Source organism: Brachyhypopomus gauderio, unplaced genomic scaffold (assembly GCF_052324685.1).
Source record: "Brachyhypopomus gauderio isolate BG-103 unplaced genomic scaffold, BGAUD_0.2 sc186, whole genome shotgun sequence".
NCBI classification, from domain to species: Eukaryota; Metazoa; Chordata; class Actinopteri; order Gymnotiformes; family Hypopomidae; genus Brachyhypopomus; species Brachyhypopomus gauderio.
The window spans coordinates 215,721-226,619 of NW_027507007.1; the positions used below are offsets into that span (position 1 = coordinate 215,721).

At 39.9% G+C, this 10,899-nt stretch overlaps 2 long non-coding RNA genes across 3 annotated transcripts; both read right to left on the reverse strand.

Annotated features, from left to right (window-relative positions):
* Positions 1-4,730: 4,730 nt before the first annotated feature.
* On the reverse strand, positions 4,731-8,653 carry LOC143502032 (uncharacterized). Of its 2 annotated transcripts, none has more exons than XR_013127057.1 (3): positions 6,800-8,653; positions 6,414-6,539; positions 4,731-4,865 (listed from the first exon to the last, which is right to left on the reverse strand). It is a non-coding gene; the product is annotated as an uncharacterized LOC143502032 (long non-coding RNA). The 2 variants fall into 2 exon arrangements; XR_013127056.1 differs by having other exon boundaries at positions 6,414-6,687.
* Positions 8,654-8,951: 298 nt separating this feature from the next.
* On the reverse strand, positions 8,952-10,687 carry LOC143502033 (uncharacterized). The gene is made up of 3 exons (XR_013127058.1): positions 10,430-10,687; positions 9,452-9,742; positions 8,952-9,281 (listed from the first exon to the last, which is right to left on the reverse strand). It is a non-coding gene; the product is annotated as an uncharacterized LOC143502033 (long non-coding RNA).
* Positions 10,688-10,899: the final 212 nt, after the last annotated feature.

Genomic DNA, 10,899 nt, shown 5'->3' on the forward strand with positions numbered 1-10,899 from the left:
CTGGCCCTGGAACATGTATCAGATCCACTCCGGTGTTATAAAAATCTGTGCTACCCATCGAATGTCTTACTTAGGTATTTTCATGTCAGTGTACAACGTACACCTATAATTTTGCGTTGTCAGCATTTTTTTCTCTTGAATTCACAATGAGGACTGTCCATTTATTTTGCCAATTTACTTTTTTGTCAACAATTATTAAATATTTTTGTGAATATCCTCGGAAAGACCTGAGAAATATCACTACTGCTTTGTTTCTAATACGTGGAGGTTCCAAATGTCTGCTAGTCAGTTTGTTTTATCCTTGCCAGTAAATAACTGTGCTCTCTTTTATCATTCCATCCTGAATGGTTTTAGTTGACTGACCTTGAAAATAGCACTTCTTAACCTTTGACGTTCGTTCAGTTTGGCTATTTTACATTTTGAATCAATTTTATTAAATACAAGTAAATAACCATGAAATGTTAATGACGCTTGCACTCATCGCAGTCATTTCTGCAATGCTCAGTTAAACGTGCAATTGAGAAGTGGGACACGATACCTGTTTCGGATAAAGGGGACATACCCAAAGAGCTTCAACAAATCACAGAGGCAAAATCTCAGAGTCCCTCCAAGTTTCAAATAAAAGGTCATTAAAGTTCAAACATATGTTAGTCAAAACATGCTTCCAGCATTAATACTGTAGATTTTATGGTATATGGGAGGGGGGTTATCTATCGTATTTGGACTGCGCAGACAGATTACATGGAGAAACCTGTGCACTTCACCTGTTCCAAATGCTCAATTCGGTTAACCTCATGTTAAGGCTCTAACGTTGGAGGATCCGTGGCTCCGTCCGAAATGCCGTGCAGTAGGCACTAGATTTCAATGCATTACGTTCTGCTCAAATCTTAAAGCAGTGCGTTCTTTCAGTAGGCGACTGGGCAGTTTTCATAACCTCGAACATACTACGTCCGTCACCTATGTCATACGATATGGCATATAACGTTATACCACCACAGTTTAAGGACCGCTATGAATTAAAAGCGCCATTCCATATTTGTGTTTTATATATTTATATTGATTTAGAATCAGCATCAATACGTCGTCGAGGACTAACAGAGTTACAATAACCATTAACCTCGATTTAGCCTTATTAATAATCCCAAAGCTAGATATATTTATATTTGCAAGGGTTATAATTTTCAAGGGGATTATTTGGCATTTCACTAGCATCACTGACAAGGTGAGGTGAATCCCCAACTTTGTTATATCAGTGTGACAATTAGGCAACCAAGATTTATAATAAACTAAAATAGAATTAACGTAAAATAATTTGACATACAAACCACTTCTAAACCAAATAAAGTTGGTCAAATCTTTAAAATCAAATCTTTAAATCACAGAAAGTAAAAGTGTCTAAAATTGATGTAAGTGTCATCACCATTGTAGTTTTTATTTTGTGGTTGTACAGGGTGTCCGCCGGGTCTTAAAAAGTACTATAAGTTGATAAATCAATATTGGAAAAGTGAAGGCCCTTAAAAAGTATTTAAAAGCCTTAATCGCGATTTTGGAGTAGGGCCTACTGGAGTTTCGTTGATATTTTAGCTTTGCAACAAAAAGTATGCAACTATTAAAAATAAGATGTCCCTTTTTTACATCCGGTTTATGTAAAAACTTTTGGGAATCATTTTCACTATCAGTTCGTTTTTAAATTCTCTATTAAGGCTTTATTTTATTATTTTATTTTTCATACAGAAAATAATTCTGGAAATATAATGTGTCGTTTTGCAAATATAACACACGGCAAAAATGCTTAGTAGTTTGGTGCTGTATGAGACATTTTACTGCACAACAAAATGATTTCACGTTGGGCTTAGAGGCCAACGGTAGATTTTACTTGATGTGTATGTAACCTGGCTGGTGGGGACGGGAGAAGAAGTCTATCTGTGACCGTGCGTGCTGTGCTTAAGACGCTTCCTTCCACTCGCTGAACTGAACTGCTGTTGCAGCGCGTCTGGTGTTAAAGGAAGAGAGAGGTCGGGTGTGTGTGAGGTGGTGGCTCATTTCAGGGCATTGTTTTTAATCGCTCAGGTTTTCAAAAGATCATTTCAAACCGACCTCAGTAAAATGATAATAATAAAAAAAATAAAAATAAAATAAAAAACGAAGTTTCAAAAGGGCACTTTCGTTGATAAAGGGCAGAGTTGGTGGTGCTTTAGCACCACTTGATGTCTATGTGTGCACGCCACTGGTTCTTTCAGTACGCGACTGGGCAGTTTTCATAACCTCGAACATACCACGTCCGTCATTTATCTATGTCATAGTTAATATGTTCTGAATACAAGAAGCTTCTGTCCTATACTCGAGATGTACCGAACCATGAATCAGTGTTTGTAGAAGAAGTCACCATGCTTGACTGCTCTGACAAGCGCTACATAGACTTTCCTCTGTTTCCAGGGAATGTAGTATTGTGGGGGAGGGGGGGGGGGGTGGCCAGGTACATTTAAAATGATCTCACTAATCATAATATACACTACCGTTCAAAAGTTTGGGGTCACCTAGACAATTTTGTGTTTTCCCTGAAATCTCATACTTTTATTTATCAAATCAGTTGCAAAATGAATAGAAATATAGTCCAGACATTGACAAGGAAGAAATAATGTTTTTTTTTTTATTATTTGAAATAATTTTCTACTTTAAACTTTGCTTTCGTCAAAGAATGCTCCCTTAGCAGCAATTACAGCATTGTAGACCTTTGGCATTCTAGCTGTTAATTTGCTGAGGTAATCTGGAGAAATTTCACCCCATGCTTCCAGAAGCCGCTCCCACAAGTTTGATTGGGTTAATGGGCACTTTTTTCATACCATACGGTCAAGCTGCTCCCACAACAGCTCAATGGGGTTGAGATCTGGTGACTGCGCTGGCCACTCCATTACAGATAAAACACCAGCTGCCTGCTTCTTCTCTAAATAGTTTGTGCATAATTTGGAGGTGTGCTTTGGGTCATTGCCCTGTTGCAGGATGAAATTGGCTCCAATCAAGTGCTGTCCACAGGGTATGGCATTGTGTTGCAAAATGGAGTGATAGCCTTCCTTATTCAAAATCCCTTTTACCTTGTTCAAATCTCCCACTTTACCAGCACCAAAGCAACCCCAGACCATCACATTACGTCCACCATGTTTGACAGATGGTGTCAGGCACTCTTCCAGCATCTTTTCAGTTGTTCTGCGTCTCACAAATGTTCGTCTGTGTTATCCAAACACCTCAAACTTTGATTCATCTGTCCATAACACTTTTTTCCAATCTTCCTCTGTCCAATGTCTGTGTTCTTTTGCCCATATTAATCTTTTTCTTTTATTAGCCAGTCTCAGATATGGCTTTTTCTTTGCCACTCTGCCCTGAAGGCCAGCATCCCAGAGTCGCCTCTTCACTGTAGACGTTGACACTGGCGTTTTGCGGGTACTATTTAATGAAGCTGCCAGTTGAGGACCTGTGAGGCGTCGATTTCTCAAACTGGAGACTCTAATGTACTTGTCTTCTTGCTCAGTTGTGCAGCGGGGCCTTCCACTTCTCCTTCTACTCTGGTTAGAGCCTGTCTGTGCTCTCCTCTGAAGGGAGTAGTACCTACACCATTGTAGGAATTCTTCAGTTTCTTGGCAATGGCTCGCATGGAATAGACTTCATTTCTCAGAACAAGAATAGACTGTCGAGTTTCAATTGAAAGTTGTTTTTTTCTGGCCATTTTGTGAGTTTAATCGAACCAACAATTGTAATGCTCCAGATTCTCAACTAGCTCAAAGGAAGGTCAGTTTTATAGCTTCTCTAATCAGCAAAACTGTTTTCAGCTGTGCTAACCTACTTGCACAAGGGTTTTCAAGGGTTTTCTAAATATCCAATAGCCTCCTTACACAGTTAGCAAACACAATGTACCATTAGAACACTGGAGTGATGGTTGTTGGAAATGGGTCTCCATACATCTATGTAGATATTGCATTAAAAACCAGATGTTTACAGCTAGAATAGTCATTTACCACATTAATAATGTATAGAGTGTATATTTGATGCATTTAATGTTAGCTAAATTGAAAAAAAAAACTGCTTTTCTTTCAAAAATAAGAACATTTCTAAGTGACCCCAAACTTTTGAACGGTAGTGTATATTAAAAAAATAAAAATAAAATAATGTGAAATATAATTTTTTACAGTAAGGAGGATGTACTGCAATGGCTGGCTACTCAGGTTGACACGTGCAAAGAGTTCTGCATCTGTGTGTCTAAATCTCTTGCAACGTGGACTAACACTGTGGCAGCGGCAGAAACACAGCTCACCGGTCAACCCCTTAAAAGTTACATTCATAGGAGAACCTGGTGTTGACACTGGTGCTTTGCGGAAAGAATTTCTAACAGGTCAGGATCATTACATTTTTCAAAGCTCACAGATGAAACTTAAAATTACTGAAAAATATTATTTCAGCCCCTGCCCCTTTTGAGTGTTGAAGGTGTTTCTTGCTACTGGATATGGTTTAATTCTGCCTTCTCCCTAGAAATGATTTCTGGCATAAAGACTCGACTGTTTGAGGGAGAAGATGGTAAGGGAAAAATGCCAAAATACTCTTTAAATGACCTTGACCGTGGCCTGTTTCGGTGCATTTCTTATATTAATTTAATTCTCTCATATTTACTCCTCTGTTTTTTATAACAACATTTGCACAACATCAAGAGTTTGAATATAGAACTCCTTATGACACATAGCTGATGTCACTGGATTTATTAATCGCTGGAGGATAGATAGTTTCTGGTCTGGCAGGGGGCAAGGGATCTCTGACACAACCACTCCATCCTCTGGGTCATCATCAGTGCAGGAGTCTGGGAAAAGATGCTCCACTGACTGAAAGAGAGTATGTGTAAGTTAGACCAGTGGTTCCCAACCTTTTTTCCTTGGAGCCACCCCTACTCAAGTCCAAAAAAAGCCAGCCCCCCCCAGCCTAACCCCAGCCTATATAAACATGTCAAAAGAATAAAGGGATTAGAAATTAACATTTATTTATAACAATAAAGAATAAAGGGCAACAAGTGTACCATTTACAACAGGTGTACAATGAAAAAAAAAAAACATTTGAACTTCAAAACTGCGTCATTACAGGGTTGCCAACGCTCACGCATTGAGCGTGAGACACACGCATTTGACCGTCTTCACACGCCATTCATCCGATTTCTCACGCTGAGAAAAATCTAGTTTATTTACCTCTGATCTACATCTATGATTCAATGAGTTACTAGTTCGCTCTGGCGCCAACCACTGGCGATCGATCGATCGCGATATAATACTTAATTTGTGTCCATTTTTTAACAATTTACGTTTGCTATCCCCCCGTCAACAACTTACGTTCGTTACGTACAAAATTTCCCCACTTCAAATCTGTTCATTTATAAACTAATGGGCACCTTGGGCTTGCATACCTTTGACCAGGGATGCGATGTTTGGTTTGATGGTTGTGACAGCCAGTCTAAAGTCCTGGTGAACATCGAGTGTTTTTTACCAGAGCGCTGAAAGCTGACTCCGACAGGTACTGCTAAATGGGAGAATAACTTTTCCTATTGCGTGGGTCCAACACCCATCCTTCTCTGGATAAATACTCATCGATGTCAGCGAAGCGACTTTGAATCTCGTCTCGCAGAAGGCTCATATGGCGCGTAAACTCGTTTACGATGTCGTTTTAATTTGCTCGGCTTCATGCTGTCATTAGCTAGCTTCTCACCACAAATGACACATTCTGGTTTAGTTTTGTCATGTCCCTCCATAAGGCCATCAAGGTATTGCCTTGTTTTTTTTTTTTTTTTTTTTATGAGGAGGAGGACTCATGTACACATTTACGTTTCTCATCCATATTTAGTGCTGCTGGCAGAAAGTGCGTGTCTGCGTGATGCGGTGTGCTGAGTTTCAGAGGTGAAAAAGTTGCTTGTCATAAATAGCTAAATATTATTTAATTGTGGACCTGAATGTTTCATTTAATTGATAAACATTGCAGTAGAAGAGAATTCAATGTGTGTATAAAAAATGCTCAAAAATATTTTATAACCTCAAAGCAGCTAGAGCTCCGCGGACCCCCTGTGATCTCTAGCGCCCCCCCTGGGGGGGCGCGGACCCCAGGTTGGGAACCAAGGAGTTAGACCAATATCCACTGCTCAGAAAGATAAACCTCATCATGATATTTCTGGATACTTTCAACCATTCTTTTCTATTAGCTTGCAGTTGTAGCCAGGTCAATCCTAGCTCCTGGCATACTCCACATGATAGCTGGACAAACAGAGTCATTGTCAAATATATGACTGATGTTGGCAATGCCTTAAATTATAAAAAGAACTGCCGAGGAAGATTTTAGTCAAAACTTGTTAAAGGGCAAAATGTAAAGTGTATACAATGCTTCAAGTGTACCTCTACATCTGGCTCAGCCACGGGTGTTTGGAGGTTCCCAATGTGCCACAGCTGCTCTGGAGAGAGGTTTCCTTCTGTTCTGATGGGATTCCTGTTCCAGCTACTCAGGAAGCACTCCAGGTCAGACTTCAATCGTGGAAGAAACACATAATGTACACAAAAGAGGTGCATTTCATCTGTGCAGTCAACCAACCGCTCTTCTTCCATTGTATGCAGTACATCGCAGTAGTTACAGGTGACAGCTGACCACACATCACACCACAGCCTTTCTATCCTCAATGCAGGAATACAAGAATTAAGTAAATACATTAACAAATACAGCCTATAACATTTGAAGGACATTGCTTATATTTGGTTCTGTTCTAACTGGGAGTGGAGTCTTGTACCTTTGGTTGTGGACACTTTTGCCAGCAATGAAGCTACTACGTCCAGTTCCTCTTACGGAGAACATGCATCGGGCAATGTCCACATCTTCTACTCCCTGGTCACCACACACTCTAAAATAATGTGTACCAACTTTATTCATAGCACGCCACTGATATTTCTAAATATGTTAAAAATGCTAAAGGCTTTTATGGACTAAGCTCATTTTTCACAACAGCAGATTAAAGAATAATTTGCAGTAATTCTGTCATGTAGGGCTAGCCCTCTCCTCGCTGTCACTCCAATGTCTCTGTTCCTCGTGATTCTGTTGTTCCTTGCTGTTAGCCCCGCCTTGCTTGTCTGTTGCCCTGGTTTCCGTCTGTCTGCCACGCCTCGTTATGATCGTCCTCACCTGTGTCTTGTTAGTTCTATGTTCATATAGTCGCTGTATTCCCCCGGTCTGGTTATCGGTGGTTTTGTGCTTTCATGTTGATCGTGTTCCTGAATCCATGCAGTGTGTTTCTATGTGGGGCATGGACGACCCCCTCTGGGTCGCGGGGACAGGAACCGGCGTCGACTACCCCCTCCGGGTCGCGGGGACAGGCCGCTGACGTAACGAGACGCCCTCGGGGGGCGGAGCCACCATACTGACGTCCTCGGGGGGCGGAGCTGCCATACTGACGTCCTCGGAGACGTCAAAACTACTTCAAATTGGATACTCCAACCACTTTTTGGTACAGTTCACTGTTGAGAAATTAGTTACAGGTACATGCAGATACACAGGGTTGCCAACTCTCACGCATTGAGCGTGAGACACATGCATTTGACTGTCTTTACACGCTCTCGCTCCACACATCCGATAGTTGGTCCTTCTTCAGGTGCCAGTCTGGGGTCTAATCAAGACAAAACCAGGCAGGTGCATCAAACTTACTCTTGACGAAATGTTAAATGTTAGTCCTTGCCCCTTCCCACTTGATCTCTCTTTGGCCAGAGACAGATGCCTCACATTTCCCACCTTCCCCACCCCCTTCTGTCCTCCAGCCTTCCCAGCAGGGGCGTTGCCTGGGTATGTAAAGATCCGGGTCTCAGTAGGGCTGTCGCGACAACCGCCGTATAGCAATACCGCGCTATTGACGAGAAAATCGCAACGTACGGAAATTAACCGCAACAACCACAATATTGGTTTTTTTTCCCATGCGAGGGGAAAGTGCCTGTGCAAGAGTTAGAGTCATTTTCCCATCAACCCCCTGTTATCATCCGGTGCGGCTGATCAACAATCCGTCTCCTTTTTTCAAAGATGGAAACTATGGCAGATGCTCTGGTCAAAAAACAAAACGCAACTTCGCCGGTTTGGGAGCATTTCGGGTTCAAGTCAAATCCACGCAGATCCACTCGCCTGGTGGCGCGTCAATGAGGCTAGATTTTCTCTGCTCTCCAAACTCGCCCGCAAGTACATGTGCATTTGTGCAACAAGCACACCATCAAAGCGAGTTTTTAGTACTGCCGGGAATATTGTTAGCCCTTTCCGCTCCTCACTGAAACCACATAAGGTGAATATGTTGGTTTTCTTAGCGCGTAACAGGGACGTGACAACTCAGGTTTAAGCTGAGACGTTATTCTTCTGGTTAAGGAAAGATTTCGTTTTATTGATTTATTTATTAAATTCTTTTTGTGTGTTTAAAATCTCGTTTAAAATATTTACCCTACACTTTTAAGAAAGCGAAAGAGCATGGGTTCTTACTGCATCTCATTTGACTTCTGTGTTCTCTATTTGACAATAAACACATATTTAACTGCTCTTAAAACTGTGTCTTCTTTGCTATTTAAAAGCAATAAGAACCCCTTTACAATAAAATCAATAAAACAATTATATAGCTCTAAAATTAAGATTTTAGACGACAAATACCGCATATCGCGGTGTTGAGCCATCATAAATAACCGCAGGGGAAATTCTTTCACCGAGACAGGTCTCAGCCCAATTTTATATATATATATATATATAAACAATATGTACCCTGATATATAATGTTTAACACTATAATATGGAGTTATATAAAAAAAAAACAGATTTAAAATTTAACAAAGGGTGCACAAATTCTGCAGAATGACTGTTGGTGACCTAAAGATAGTGAGCTTTCACTAAAGGACATGGACCAGGTATATTCCTTCAGTAAATCCATTCCTCAATAAAGTATGCAAAACAGTATGTCAACAATGGATTTCATGCAACTGTGTAATAATGTAAACAATTCACTTGTTTCTAAATTGTTCTTTTACCTTTTATGACACACTGAAACAAATTATTGAAAGAAATATTAATAATTATTAGTGCTAAGGGGTCTACACAATTAATACTCTTTAATAATTACTTATTATCTATCCTGTATGTTTTTGCACAGTCTTTCTTCTCCTAACCTGTTCTTTCTTTAGATCAGTCCAGTCCTGATCAGTTCAGTTCATTTCAGGTCTCTCCACATTTCCTCTCTCTCCACCCTCTCTTCTACCCTGTTAAATAGTAATTCAGGAAAACATGCTTAAAATAAAGCTGGAAACAATATTTTAAATACAAAAGACTGTGCTAAAACAAACTACATCTGGCATTATTTTGCTAGTCTTCGTACTAAAAACATGTGTATTTTATTAATAATGTGTTTATTAGGCATTGTTTTCCATACCGCTTGTATTGTCTTCTCTCATCTCCTCTCCTCTCCAGTTCTACTCTGTTCTCCTCTCCTGTTCTCTCCTCTTTCCTCTCCTGTTCTCTGCTCTCCTCTCTAGTCTTCTGCTCTCCTCTCCTGCTGTCTGTTCTCCTCTCTAGTCCTCTGTTATCTTCTTCTGTTGTCTGTTCTCCTCTCTATTTCTCTGCTCTCCTCTTGTCTGTTCTCTTCTCCTCTGCTCTCCTCTCCAGTTCTCAGGTTGTTCGAAGTCACTTTGCTTTTCTCCCTCTTCTGTACTCCCTTTCTTGTCTGTGGTATTAGGAAATAAATTACACCACAATACTTGATATTTGAACAAACTCTAACAAACCCTAACCCTCAACTATTAAAAGTAAATTATTTGTTGCAACATTTATTCATTTATGCATATTCTAAAGTTTACTTTTAAAAGCACTTGATAAAGTAATAAAGGATTGTTTATTAGCTGATCAGTTGGCTCCAGTGGAAAACACACAATTTTAGGGCAGTGACCAGGGTTAAGAAACTGCTTTAAACTACCATCATAAAGTATTGTACTAAATTCTGGCTATCCACAACGTCCACCTTCTAGCTAACTAGTTAACTACTAGTTAACTAAATGGATTTTCATTCATTATAGCTTACAGTCCTACAATCCCAAATTATTAAACACAATTTGAAGATGAAAGAGTTATTAGTTTATCAGGTACATCAGGGCATGTTGAACATACTAACTATAACTACCTATAACATAGCTAGCTATATAAGTTTTTTTTTTCTCAAACCTTCACTACCTAAGCTATCTACGTTAACTAGCTAGATAGGTTAACTAACTAGGTTAGCTAACTAATTCCGAAGCTGACTAGTGACAAGTTGCATTTTATTAAGCACACAGTGGGTTTGATCTGTGTGTTTTTAACCAGCTATCAGATAGCTCCACAAACAATGTCATCAGTTTACATAGTTAACTACCGTTACCTTCCTCCTTGAAAAAACGCCGTATATCCATTTTCTTTCACCGTCAGCTACCTGCAACCTCCTGCCAAAAACCAGTTTTTTACAGCAACGGCGGATCGTGGAGCCTGTCAATAGTTCCCGGAAGTTAGCAGCAAATACGAGCAGCGCAGTCAAACTGGAGCAGTAGACCATCTGTGATACACTTTTACAGGTTAGTACGCTTAAAAAATCAGATTGTGTATTATAAGGACATCAGAATCAAATTAACATGTGCATTAAAATGTGAATTAAAGCATTTTAGTGAATTATCCACCTCTTAATAAGCAGATTTAGGGAACTAAATCTATGCTAAGACAACGCGAATACGGTTAACGAGATTTCATATTAACGACCGACAGCCTATTAATAGTAAATTCCTCTCTTAATGCCATTTCACCTAAACGCGATGTTTTTGCGGGGTAGCTAAGTATTGGTTAAATATAACATTTGAG